Genomic DNA, 14,766 nt, shown 5'->3' on the forward strand with positions numbered 1-14,766 from the left:
CTGTCTATGTCAGTGGTTCCCAAACTGTGTGCCGTGGCACCCTGGGGTGCCTTGGGAGACTTGCAGGGGTGCCCTGGATTGGTGGTCCAGGACCAATTCAAGTTTTTTTATGTCCATTATAATAGTCAAATTGTGGAAAAACACAAGGGAATCCTGGCCATTACCACATAACTGATCCTAAGGATGAGATATTAACACAATTTATTTAACTTAATATTTGTTTCTGACTTTCTAAATGAGAAACTTTTAGCCTAAGGGTGCCGCGAAAACATTTCTGATGCATTGGGGTGCCGTCATTCAAAAACTTTGGGAACCCCTGGTCTATGTTATCTATCACCAAGTATGATTGTACAGCTGTGTCGCCAACACTTGCGGTGCAGAAGTACAGAACACACCAGCAATTCTGTTTCTGGTTTGATGGAATTTAACACTGATAGTTTTGAACAGCTTCATTCAAGCGATGAGAGAAAAACTAACAGGCTCCTATGTGTCAGGCCACATTACCGGCCTGTGCTCTGTAGGGCGAATTTGCAGGGTTTGGACCTCCTCTGCTATGCATCTTCTCAGCTGTCAGCGAGAGGATTCACAAAGCAGCTTTATTAATCACATTCAAATATGCAAAACGTTTATCGATTGATTAGAATGGCTGCTCTGGGTATTAAGGGCTTTTATAAATCAGTAAGAAAATAAATAACATTAGCTGAAAAATAAATAGGTCTAACTCTCAGAATACATTACTGCACCTACATGTTCATCATGTCACAAGTGTGTAGGTTCCTCCAGCCACCTGAGTGTGATCCCCAACTCCCTGGCCCCCTCAGTCCTCCCAAATGTGATCCCAATTCCCAGCACGATTATGCCCCTGGAGAGTGCCAATGTACCAGCACTGACTGACTTATGTCTCCCAGTAGTGTGGGGTTCTGCGCCTCTAGTGAGGGTAGAGGTAGAATTCTACCCTCACTCTAAATTGCCTTATACACCCTAAACGAGATTTTAAAAGATATTGCTCAGAAAAGCCCTTTTCAAAGGGCACAATACCATTAACGATGCGCACTTCTGCACCACACAAACTCGGGCCTCCCAGGAGCGCCATGCACCTGCACCTCACAAACTCGGGCCTCCCAGGAGCGCCATGCACCTGCACCACACAGACTGGCCTCCCAGGAGCGCCATGCACCACACAGACTCTGGCCTCCCAGGAGCGCCATGCACCTGCACCTCACAAACTTGGGCCTCCCAGGAGCGCCATGCACCTGCACCACACAGACTGGCCTCCCAGGAGCGCCATGCACCACACAGACTCTGGCCTCCCAGGAGCGCCATGCACCTGCACCTCACAAACTCGGGCCTCCCAGGAGCGCCATGCACCTGCACCACACAGACTGGCCTCCCAGGAGCGCCATGCACCACACAGACTCTGGCCTCCCAGGAGCGCCATGCACCTGCACCACACAGACTCTGGCCTCCCAGGAGTGCCAGCCACCTGCACCACACAGACTCTGGCCTCCCAGGAGCGCCATGCACCACACAGACTCTGGCCTCCCAGGAGCGCCATGCACCTGCACCACACAGACTCTGGCCTCCCAGGAGTGCCAGCCACCTGCACCACACAGACTCTGGCCTCCCAGGAGTGCCAGCCACCTGCACCACACAGACTCTGGCCTCCCAGGAGCACCAGCCACCTGCACCACATAGACCCAGGCCTTGTAGGAATGTGATCCCGACTCACATATAGCTTTCTGCAATAAAATTCCCCCCAGCTGCTACCTCTCTCAAGCCTCCCAGGACTGTGATCCCCAGTGCCCAGTTCACACTAGCCTTACAGGAGTGGAATACCCTGGTGTCCGGGGAGTCTGAGTCTCCAGCCCTTGACTTGCTCAGGCCCCCAAAGTGAGGGAGCATGTACAAGTGAACTGCATGGACGAGATCTGTATGGAAATGAAGAATTTAGGCTAATGGAGCTTAACCATTTCTAATTTTGTGATGGCAGGAGGATTTTGATTGAAAGTAATTAAGCAAGCTAGCTGTAAAATTAATTAAAGCAAAAGGGGGGGGGGGATTTTATTGGATTGGATAGCGATATAGCGGCTGTCAGATGGGGGACGGATGGGGGTGACCTGAATTCTCTGCCCTCCCTCCTCCCACCCGGGACGTTTATGTCACTTTAATCTTCTTACAGCGGCTGCTGTGCATTTGTTTGAAATAATCAAGGAAATATGGTCAGAAATTGTCAGCTTTCAGATCTAATTTACCTGACAGGCTGGCGCTGGAGAGGGGCAGTGTGTCTGTGTGTGAGTCTGCGAGAGCTGCTTGTGTTACCTGTGTAATTGTGTGGCTGCGGTGCTTCTGTGTATTCCAGCCTGAGTTGTTTATTACTGTGTGATTTGTGTCAGGCGCACTCTTACAACTTTGCTGAATCGGAGAATTTCCAGTATTCTCCACCTGCCTATTCCATCCTCTCTAACCAGCTTTAGGGTTTAGTATATATAGGATTAAGAAGGTGACTGTAATTCCTGTCCCCAGATGGTTGACAACAAGCTAAGCCAATGCAGGCACATAGCAGGCAAGCGCAGATAATGCTGATAACACAGGAATCCTGTATCCTCTCTATAAAGTACCGGTACTAGGGCTCACCCTAGGTCACCCTCCTGTATGTGCTACACAATTATACATTTACATCAAATCATACCAAACAGGAGCCCTGCTATTATTACTTGTTGCCGACTGTTGTGAATTTGGAGATATTTGTAACATAGGAAGTCGTATGATCACTGCTTGTACAATGGCCCTTATTCAGATCTGATCGCAGTACAAATGTGTTCTCAAAATGGGCAAAACCATGTGCACTGCAGGTGGGGCAGATGTAACATGTATAGAGAGAGTTCGATTTGTGTAAGTTATTTTGTTTCTGTGCAGGGTAAATACTGGCTGAAATCTATATGGTAGTGTAAAAATAATGCAGTTTCAACAAACCCCACCTAAATGTAACTCTCTCTGCACATGTTACATCTGCCCCACCTGCAGTGCACATGGTTTTGCCCATTTTGAGAAGAAACTTGTACTGCGATCAGATCTGAATAAGAGCCAATGTTACTTTCCATTGTGTGATTTTACACCTTAGAGATAAACCACATGGACAACCAAATTCTGAGCATAGACAGAAAGTGACAGAAGTCCGGCTGCTGCACTGTGTATATAATGATATGCTCCATACTAAATTACTGGCGGTAGGCAATGCTGACAGTGGCGCAAGGTGAAAGTGTGTGGGTACGCCACGCAGTCTATTACCCTGCCAGTGGCAGTGCCTCCCAATCCTGCTGGTTAGGTCGTGTGGTGTCTCATGACCCCCCGTGGCCCTAGTTCCCAGCACATCAGCCTCACCCTCTGCCTCTCATTCTAGGATTTGTTTCCCTGGCTCTGTTACAGACTTTCCCTGCCAGCACAGGGCACTGTAAAATGCTGGCGCTGCCAAAAACCCAGTGTGTGCTACAGCTCCCCAAACATCCCTTTATTTTTATTGTTCTGTTAATTACTGTTTAAACTTTAATAAGTCACTTCATCAGGAGGGGACCTCTAGTGAAGAGATCTGTGCAAACAGAGCGCTCGGAGGGACCCGCTTAAATCGCAGCCTTTTCTCCAATGTGGGAATGTTTGTTTAGGAAGAAAACCTGTTATTTTAGGGCCGGTTACAGAAAACAAGAATTGCGACAGTTAAATGATCAGCGCTGTGAAGCAGACGGCTGCAGAGAGCCCAGGCGATGTGAAGCTGACAGGGGAACAAACTCTGCTAGCCATAATATCATTGTGATACGTGTAGCCTGCCAGCCATCCCCGGGCACAGCCGCCCTACAGACCACTGTCATAGAGAACCTACAGAAGGCACACACGTATGTTTGTGTCTATCTATATGTACACGTACACACGCGGACACTCTGATCTGTCCCCCGTGGCTAAGCAAAGCATCTATTAAAAAAAAGAAAAAAATGCAAGGATATTTCCATATTCGTGTAAATTGCTTTAAAAGCATTTTATCTTGTCATAAAAAGCAAGAGTGCTGTGCGAGTGATCCTGGCCTGAGATGATTGGACAGCGGCGCACAGGCTGCTAATGGCCATTTTGCTCCAGGGTGGCTTATTAAAAAATTTATACACAAATGCTTAAAATTGCATAAATTATTAAAAAAAAAAAAAGAATGAACCAAGTAAGCACTTTAATCACTCGTGCCCCCCTCCTTGTTGCCAACACAAAATGACAATGAAGAAAACAAAGTGTGGCACGGTGTGTGTGGTGTGGCGGGCTGCATGTCAGGACATCTTCCCTGCACCGTTTCAGCTGTGATGGGCAGTGGGCTTCCAACATCGGCTCTGTATTCACTATTCTGCTTTATAATCACACATTGGTTTCACTTTCCTGACTATAAGTCTGTGTGCACCTATACGGGTCCGTGCATACTGGCGGCATCACCCATTTGAAATAGAACTTCCATTTTAGCAAGGAACTGAATTTGGCTTTTTCTTTTTTTTGGCATTAGAGATGGGGCGATTCAATTGTTTTCTCTGCGGTTACCACTAGGGGGCACAAAACAGCAATTCAATGAAGCCTCTGTTTAGTGTTAGCTGCGATGGTGTACAGTACACTGCAGCAATAGCGTTATTCACAGCTGTACCCGGGCTATTTGTGCACATATATTACATTGTTTTCTATTTTAGACACATTATGCGCCAGGCATATGTGCGGTGTGCTGGACACGGGCAGATGGGAGTCCTGTGCTGTTTAGTTCTTTCCTTTGTAAGAGAAGCGCAGATAATAAGAGAACAGAACTTCCTAAACTCTCGCTAACTCCAGTAAAACGTTACAAAAAAGCTATTTCAATTCTAACAAAAATCTCTGTAAGTTTTTGCTAAGTACATGTGCAAGTTGTGTTGAGCCGTGGTTGTGTAGCTGTTGTGTTAGTGAGATGCCCTAGCAGGCAGGCAGGCAGCGCTGAGCTGGCTCTACATTGATTTGTGTGCATGGTGCAGCTGCCGACCTCTATTGAGGAACAAACATAATCAGCACTGACGCAAATTAGATGGTTATTCGTTTTGAAAATTGACAGAAAAACAATAAAAAAGATGAAATGCTCCCAAATCAATAGATATAATGAAATTCAAATAATCCGAGAGATGAGGTCTCCATGGCAACTGATAATGTGGAAAAGAAAACAATTTAATAAAGGACAGACACACTTTGCAAACAGATTGGCGAAGGAGGGGGGGGGGGGGTTGGTTACTGTGTCTTCGTGAAGGATCACTGTCCGTCCCAAGGACGGCTGCAATAATTAAGAGGGCCTTTCGGTCCAGAAAGTGCAGATTCAGGTTTTAATACACAAAATTATTTCAGGAGCAGTGAATCGGAAAGTCGTTTGTTTTGACCTTCCAGTGAGGCCTGCAGCAGGGCATGGCGGAGACGCCAGGGCTGGAAGGGCTGAGTTATGGCATATTTGTGTTTTTATAGAGCTGAGGGGAGGGGGAGAGGTTAAACAGTATTTACAGCTCACTTGTTTTCAGAAGGAGAGAGAAATTGAGTTTATGGTGGAAAAAAAATGCATGCATTGGATTGATTATTCTCTCCCTGTTCCATTATGGGGAAAGCTAGGGGGCATGGTGAGGGTTTGATAAGGGTGATGCGATCTGTCTTGGTCACATTGGCGAGGAAGGGGTACCAGCATTTCTGAGTAGCTGTGCACTACTCCTTCAGAGGGTACAATGTCCCTTATGGTGGGGCCAGTGAGGAATGACATGTTTGTCTTATGATGGCCTGTCTGGGATGACACCTATTGTAGTGGGCCAGGGTGGGATGACTTTTCGAGTGGTTGACCAGGGCGGGATGATGCCTGAGTGGTTGACCAGGGTGGGATGACTTTTCGAGTGGTTGACCAGGGTGGGATGATGCCTGAGTGGTTGACCAGGGCGGGATGATGCCTGAGTGGTGGGCCATAGAGGTATGACAGTCGGAGTGGCAGGCAGGATGATGCCTTAAGAGGCAGGGCCAGGGTGGGACGACGCCCATGATTGGTGGGCCAGGGTGGAAAGACTCCCCGAGTGGTGGGGCGACACTGGGATGAAGATGCACATTATTATTATGGTATGGCAAAAGATGGAACCACTTAAATTGAATGGTTGGAAAGGAATACGGGTTGTTTGTTGCTGAGGTAAAGCACTTTCTTCACTGAAGTCTTATATTACCCCAAAGTGCCACCCAGAGGGGGCTGGGACATTTGTGTGACCTCTGTGAGTTTTGTAATACAAAAAGTTAGTAGCCAACAATATTGTATATTATAAAGAATAAATAGATCAGATAATAAATACATTTATTCTGCATATACCAGCAATGCCAGGACATACCTGCAGCTACCAGGTGCCGCACACAGCACCGGGTCACGTGTTGTACAGCATTATAGGTACTATCTCCTAGTCTGCCTGAGGAGCGCCGGGCAGGTCGTCTCATCATATGAGATCACAGGTGCTGAGGCTCTGTATAGGGAAGAGGTGAAAGTCGCAGGGCGCAAGGTTGGGGCTGTACCACAGGAGATCACAGGTGCTGAGGCTCTGTATAGGGAAGAGGTGAAAGTCGCAGGGCGACAGGTTGGGGCTGTACCACAGGAGATCACAGGTGCTGAGGCTCTGTATAGGGAAGAGGTGAAAGTCGCAGGGCGCAAGGTTGGGGCTGTACCACAGGAGATCACAGGTGCTGAGGCTCTGTATAGGGAAGCGGTGTAAGTCGCAGGGCGCAAGGTTGGGGCTGTACCACAGGAGATCACAGGTGCTGAGGCGCTGTATAGGGAAGAGTTGAAAGTCGCAGGGCGACAGGTTGGGGCTGTATGACAGGAGATCACAGGTGCTGAGGCTCTGTATAGGGAAGAGATGAAAGTCGCAGGGCGCAAGGTTGGGGCTGTACCACAGGAGATCACAGGTGCTGAGGCTCTGTATAGGGAAGAGATGAAAGTCGCAGGGCGCAAGGTTGGGGCTGTACCACAGGAGATCACAGGTGCTGAGGCTCTGTATAGGGAAGAGGTGAAAGTCGCAGGGCGCAAGGTTGGGGCTGTACCACAGGAGATCACAGGTGCTGAGGCTCTGTATAGGGAAGAGGTGAAAGTCGCAGGGCGACAGGTTGGGGCTGTACGACAGGAGATCACAGGTGCTGAGGCTCTGTATAGGGAAGAGATGAAAGTCGCAGGGCGCAAGGTTGGGGCTGTACCACAGGAGATCACAGGTGCTGAGGCTCTGTATAGGGAAGAGGTGTAAGTCGCAGGGCGCAAGGTTGGGGCTGTACCACAGGAGATCACAGGTGCTGAGGCTCTGTATAGGGAAGCGGTGAAAGTCACAGGGTGCAAGGTTGGGGCTGTAGGACAGTGTGGCAGTATCCTCCTTGAACTGCAGGTGCTGCAACCCTCTTCCCATAGATGAAAGAGCACCTTAAGGGTCGACACTTCAACTCTGACGATGAGGTAAAAGCTGCCTTTCGGTCTTGTGTCGACAACAACCACCAGCTTTCTTCTCCCACGGGTTTGTCAGACTCATCATGCGTTGGCGCACATGCGTGGATAGGGATGGGGGACTACGTTGACAAGTGAATAGTGCATTACATAGAGGATAAACTGAGTTATCATGTACAAAACAAGTGTTCAACTGTGTTCAGAAATAAAACTTATATGTATATACTGTATATGGAAAAGGCCAGCACTCCACTGCTGGAGATCATAGTATATGCATCTGGTTTCTTCAGGGTTAGCACATGCACACATGTAGTAGGGCGATATTCAGACGACTTTCCAAATAACTTCAGACCACACAGGTTTAGTTCAGATCTATGTTTCGAGATTTATTCTCGTCATATATATATATATACACACACAAGAGGTGCAGCATTCCAAATTTCAAAGGGTAAAACATAACATTTAATAAAGCAACGTTTCAATGCACTAAACGCATTGTCATATATATATATATATATCTTGTATATTTAGCCAGATCTGTCACTCATCCCCTGTGTGTATAACGTTCCCGCCCAGCGGGATACACAAACCCACCCCCCCTAAGGACAAGACCAGTGTACTACACACCACCACCCCCTTGACATCACCTCCCCCCACCCAGCCAGGGCTACAGTACACACCCACCATCCACCATGGTGTAGGTGAGCGGAAACCCCCCCTCCCACATTCCCCTATCATGCTTTACCACCCAGCCTCCTTCTCTCATGCACCCTAACTCCCACCCAGTAGGAGGAGACACTGACTCAGGGCCACCATCCTGTACTCCTGTACTGCCACGCTGGACCCTCACCCACTGGCAGAAGCTATACAGTGTCCCCCACCCTCCTCTTTAGTCCCCCTTATGCCCACACACCCCTATCACTACCCAGCCTCCTGTTCTCCTGTGTTGTGACCTCCACCAGTGGGGAGCCGCTGACTCAAAAACACCCTACTATACTATTGCACACACACACCTCAATTTTACGCACGCACACCCACAATGTCACTGTACCCTCCACACTATCAATGTACATCTTACTCTGTAACCACTTTTTAATTAAACAAAACAATACACACCCCCTTCCACATCATATGCTCTCTATTTAACACATTTCACCTATAACTCAAGTTGCAATACAGGCATCTTACATACAATTCTAACCATATTTCACACAATACAAATGTTCACAAATTAAGTAAGGGGGCGCAGCCCCTTATGACGGTGTGAAGAGCGCCCATAGGGTGCGATGAATCACCTAGTGTGGGTATATATATATATATATATATATATATATATATATATATATACATACACACACACACACACACACACATAAGTATACAGAGTCCAGGACAAGCCACACACACGAACACATCCAGTTCCGGAGTGCAGGGCTGAGATATATAGGAGTAATGCATAAAACAGAACAGCCAGCAACATCCATTTAGAAAAAATATTTTATGGCATAAGAAAGTGCATAGTGACCAATAAGAATTTTAAATCAAGAAGTGGTCGGCATAATCACCAGGAATAGTACTTAGCTGTATAAGCAGTCATGAAGAAGCAGGTGTGGTCATGGCACATGCTGAAGGAGGACTGCACCTGATTTCTCATGACTGCTTATACCGCTCAGTACTTTTCCTGGTGATTATGCTGATTGGTCACTATGCACTTTCTTATGCCATAAAATATTATTTCTAAATGGATGTGTACTGTGCATATATGTATCTCATTCTGATCCAACAGCAGCCTTACTGCTGATGTCACCCCAACATCTCAGTACCCCATGCCAATTACAATTCCTGATCATAAGAAGCCTCCTATAGCTGTTACTGGTCATTACGCAGCGTTACACAATTACTGCCAATATGTTACAGTCAGCACCACTTGCTTGGTGTCTCATGTGTTGTTCTATATAGTAAGCAGATCATTTTATATATTTTTTTCTACATTTCCCAATAAGAAACTTTTAAACTAGAGGTGACATGAAGAAGATACTGTAGGCCGGGTGTCATGCTCGGGAACCTCTGCCCTATATAGTGTGATATGGTAGCAGCTGGGTAATTGTGTTATGTAGCAGGGATTATTAAGCAGAATGTGAGGAGAGCTACCGCCAGCGAGATACTATTTGCATTATATTTGTCACCTTATGACACAAGTAAAATGATTGGTTTCATGTGGACAGAACCAGCTCCTTGCAGATGGCAGCTATAATACACTGCCACGTCTTAGTTGCCACGTTTGTGGAGTTGGGATTTCCCCACTTTTCCCAGGTGGCTTTACCTGAGTTCATGTTATAAATGACAATTAGTGGAATGAACCCCATTGTGATCCCAGTGTATCATAGACAGTGCAGCTACTGAAGGGGGGGGGGGGGGGGGTCTGTGGGCCCTGTAACTGTCGCTGCGTGCACCCAGTGCTCTTACATTGGGCTACCTCCGTCCGGGGAAGAGCATCCGTCTCTAGGAAGAAATATGTGCTCATTTTTCTTAAGCAGCAGTCACACTGAATGAAATGTTTAGAAGTCTCGCCAAGGGGTAACTTTATTTCCTACCAGGGAGTTCAGAGACGCACAGACACAGCTATAAAGCAGAGTGCAGGGAGCTGACAGCCGGCCCTGCATTAGAAAACCTATAATTCAGCAGGGATGCCAGGTCCTACCCCCCCTTCCTCGCACGCCATGATTTACTGATATAACAAGGGAGGGGGCTTATTTCTCTGGACCAGAAGAGAAGAGCTGGGACAAACCACCGACCACATTACAGACTGCACTGCCTGTGTGACTCACTGTACCACCTACACATGCACGGTAATCACCAACGCACCATCATTCTACATCATCTATGGGCAGAGCTAGTAGTAAATACCATTGCTGTGCACAGGGGAGACACCAAGATGGTAGATGAATGCTTTGGCCCAATGGAGGACTGCCTACGAGGATCGCCACCTTTCACCTGAGCTGGGTGCAGCAGGGATCACTGTTCCCCATGCCCAAGAAATTGAGCTTTTCCATTCTAATATATATACACACACACACAAACATACACACACACACCCGTTGCTTGGTGCTGAGCCAGGTGCCAGATTCTTATTTCCAGCAGAAATTATCCGATTACAGAGGTCTGACTGCCACGGTAATATGCCTAGTACTGTACCTATAGCTATAGCACATGTATTATATACAATGCTCTACCTTTGTATACAATGTACATTTACATATAAATAATAAAGGGAAAGTACATATGATGGGTTTAGCATCCATACATTAGACGGTGACAGTCCGAGATGCGCCATGATGCATTGTGGGAGTTACCGCAGAGCGCTGAGGGTTTTCAGGACTACCGCCAAAGATTTAATATTTGTTTGAAATGAGAAACGATTCTCAAATGAATTTGGAGAGCTCTGGAATTAATGTCACCTCCCTTTCAATTTCTGATGCCTGCTGATTTGAATATTTATAAATATCAGTAAATTATTTATTGGGGCAATCTGCTGTACCATTTAACAATTGCAGTTAACACTTTACCTACTACAGCTGGATGTGTAATTACACGGCGTTGCTTTTGCAGCATCTATATATATGATGGCTGTATCACACTGGGTACCCACTGCCTGTCTACACGCCATCCCCGGGGTCGTCCTAGCACAGTCTCATAGAGGTGACAGGGATACAAGTGTTGATGTTTCTGGGTGAATCGTCTGTACTGCAGAGACAATCAGGTTATCAGATGCGAGTAATTAAGTTTATCTAATGAAAATACACAGGATTAATATTTCATCTGGCTATTTGGGGGATTTGGTACCAGCAAGCTGCGTAAATAACACAGTTGGAAACACAAGCCACTGCACTTACAGGATCAGGGTGACATGGATCACGGCTGTTACCATACCTCCAGGCTGCATGGGGTTGGCCCATTAGCTGTGGTGGTTTCTGGCTATTTACTATTGGGAACCAAAAATCCATGTTCTGAACCAAAGCTAAAATGTTGTCATTCCTATACGTTCTGATATAGGGGGAAGCGCTGACATAAGCTATACAGCCAGCACGGTCCACATTCTATCACTCACTGAGGCCTTGTCCTGTCACTAATTCAGGCCACTATAAATGTAAACCACCGTTTCCCATAGTGCCTGGACCATTGGTTGTCTGGGGCGTTTTGGTTGCATTTACTGCAAGAGACGCACTGGGCAGACCTGGGCCATCTCCTATCATTATTGTCTGATTTGAAAGGCACCATGGGCCAGATGGCCGAAGCCTTGAAAAGTGATAAACAAACCAGCTCATAACTGCCATTTTTCAAACTCAGCCTGTACCATGGCAGTTAGTAGCTGCTTGGCTGGTGTTTTTTTTTCACTATCCATTTGATCACTTTTCAAGCTTAGTACATCTGGCCCCATATGAGTTCCGTACATTATATAGCAATACACGAGGAGAGGGCTCTGACGCTTAGGGATTACATTCTAATGGGAACAAGTAGGAAACAGGCTATAGGGAACAGGGCAGTGTGAATATGGAGGACGTGGGGTAACCAGGAGAGTCTGGCCGGTCAGTGGAGGTAGTCCTGTACATGACATGAGCAGCAGGCTATAGGACGTGGGGTAACCAGGAGAGTCTGGCCGGTCAGTAGAGGTAGTCCTGTACATCCGATGAGCAGCAGGCTGTAGGGCACGGGGCAGTGTGAATATGGAGGAGGTGGGGTAACCAGGAGAGTCTGGCCGGTCAGTGGAGGTAGTCCTGTACATGACATGAGCAGCAGGCTATAGGACGTGGGGTAACCAGGAGAGTCTGGCCGGTCAGTAGAGGTAGTCCTGTACATCCGATGAGCAGCAGGCTGTAGGGCACGGGGCAGTGTGAATATGGAGGAGGTGGGGTAACCAGGAGAGTCTGGCCGGTCAGTGGAGGTAGTCCTGTACATGACATGAGCAGCAGGCTATAGGACGTGGGGTAACCAGGAGAGTCTGGCCGGTCAGTAGAGGTTGTCCTGTACATCCGATGAGCAGCAGGCTGTAGGGCACGGGGCAGTGTGAATATGGAGGACGTGGGGTAACCAGGAGAGTCTGGCCGGTCAGTGAAGGTAGTCCTGTACATCCGATGAGCAGCAGGCTGTAGGGCACGGGGCAGTGTGAATATGGAGGACGTGGGGTAACCAGGAGAGTCTGGCCGGTCAGTGAAGGTAGTCCTGTACATCCGATGAGCAGCAGGCTGTAGGGCACGGGGCAGTGTGAATATGGAGGACGTGGGGTAACCAGGAGAGTCTGGCCGGTCAGTGGAGGTAGTCCTGTACATCCGATGAGCAGCAGGCTGTAGGGAATGGGGCAGTGTGAATATGGAGGAGGTGGGGTAACCAGGAGAGTCTGGCCGGTCAGTGAAGGTAGTCCTGTACATGCCATGAGCAACAGGCTGTAGGGAACGGGGCAGTGTGAATATGGAGGAGGTGGGGTAACCAGGAGAGTCTGGCCGGTCAGTGAAGGTAGTCCTGTACATGCCATGAGCAACAGGCTGTAGGGAACGGGGCAGTGTGAATATGGAGGAGGTGGGGTAACCAGGAGAGTCTGGCCGGTCAGTGAAGGTAGTCCTGTACATGCCATGAGCAACAGGCTGTAGGGAACGGGGCAGTGTGAATATGGAGGAGGTGGGGTAACCAGGAGAGTCTGGCCGGTCAGTGGAGGTAGTCCTGTACATCCCATGAGCAACAGGCTGTAGGGAACGGGGCAGTGTGAATATGGAGGAGGTGGGGTAACCAGGAGAGTCTGGCCGGTCAGTGGAGGTAGTCCTGTGTATCCCACGAGCAGCAGGCTGTAGGGAATGGGGCAGTGTGAATATGGAGGAGGTGGGGTAACCAGGAGAGTCTGGCCGGTCAGTGGAGGTAGTCCTGTGTATCCCACGAGCAGCAGGCTGTAGGGAATGGGGCAGTGTGAATATGGAGGAGGTGGGGTAACCAGGAGAGTCTGGCCGGTCAGTGGAGGTAGTCCTGTGTATCCCACGAGCAGCAGGCTGTAGGGAATGGGGCAGTGTGAATATGGAGGAGGTGGGGTAACCAGGAGAGTCTGGCCGGTCAGTGGAGGTAGTCCTGTACATGCCATGAGCAACAGGCTGTAGGGAATGGGGCAGTGTGAATATGGAGGAGGTGGGGTAACCAGGAGAGTCTGGCCGGTCAGTGGAGGTAGTCCTGTACATGCCATGAGCAGCAGGCTGTAGGGAACGGGGCAGTGTGAATATGGAGGAGGTGGGGTAACCAGGAGAGTCTGGCCAGTCAGTGGAGGTAGTCCCGTGTATCCCACGAGCAGCAGGCTGTAGGGAACGGGGCAGTGTGAATATGGAGGAGGTGGGGTAACCAGGAGAGTCTGGCCGGTCAGTGGAGGTAGTCCTGTACATGCCATGAGCAGCAGGCTGTAGGGCACGGGGCAGTGTGAATATGGAGGGCAGACTGTAAGCTCTCACGAGCAGGAACTTCGTTCCTGATGTGGTTTTCTAAGATTATATCTGTTACTTTTATGCTTGTATCAGTGTCCGCTGCTGCAACTGTCTTTTACTTACCATGTACTTGTCCTAATTTGCATTTGTACTGTAAATCATCTATGTATTGTCAGGCGCTGCAAAACCCTTGTGGTGCCAGGCACTGCAAAACCCTTGTGGTGCCATATAAATAAACGATAATAATAATGGGCTAACCAGGTCAGTGGAGGTGTTCCTGTGTATGCCACTAGCAATATGCCTATGGGCAGCATCACCTGTATAAAAGCAGGGTGTCCTCAGATGTTTGCTGCCCGCTGTGATTTCAGCAGATATAAAGGAACAGTAAAATGAGGGGTTTCCTAAGTAAGTTGTTGCTTGAAGACCGATTCCATTATTGCAAAGCAACTGTGTGGGTCATTTTACTTCATGTCAGCAGTCTGGGTCACTACCGAAAAATAATCCAACAATACAAAGAGAAAAAAACTATAAAATGGAAATTTCATTGCAGCAGATTTACCAGAGATGGTGGAAAGTGCCAAGGTCGTGGGGGGAGGGACGCCTGTGTCCAAGGTCGTTTCCTGGGCTGAAAGCAATAATGGCTTTTATTGATAAACTGTACGGCCATGTGCTATATATTGCAAATACATAAAACGGACCTGTTTTAGTACATTAGTGTACAGAGCTTTATGTCATTTATACTGGACAGATGGGTCCTTACCTAATATCCCACAGACCTATGTACAGATATATAGTACAGTGAGGTACAGTGTTATTGGCGGACACATTGGGGTA

General features: G+C 48.0%; 1 protein-coding gene and 1 long non-coding RNA gene across 14 annotated transcripts in view; one reads left to right on the forward strand and one right to left on the reverse strand.

Annotated features, from left to right (window-relative positions):
- Nucleotides 1-14,766, forward strand: part of CASZ1 (castor zinc finger 1) — a 233,053-nt gene that overhangs the window by 187,036 nt on the left and 31,251 nt on the right. The window lies entirely within an intron of this gene.
- LOC146043073 (uncharacterized) overlaps nt 1-14,766 on the reverse strand; it is a 187,806-nt gene that overhangs the window by 115,547 nt on the left and 57,493 nt on the right. The window contains exons 3-4 of one of the 5 annotated variants that reach the window (XR_014464116.1): nt 14,492-14,557; nt 10,865-11,221 (exon numbers count right to left, since the gene is read on the reverse strand). The exons of the other annotated variants lie outside the window; for them this stretch is intronic. This is a non-coding gene — a long non-coding RNA (uncharacterized LOC146043073). Of the gene's footprint in view, nt 1-10,864; nt 11,222-14,491; nt 14,558-14,766 lie in introns of those variants that run through there. 5 annotated transcript variants of the gene reach the window in all.

The sequence above is a fragment of the Crinia signifera genome, chromosome 19 (assembly GCF_055691185.1).
Source record: "Crinia signifera chromosome 19, ASM5569118v1, whole genome shotgun sequence".
Lineage (NCBI taxonomy): Eukaryota > Metazoa > Chordata > Amphibia > Anura > Myobatrachidae > Crinia > Crinia signifera.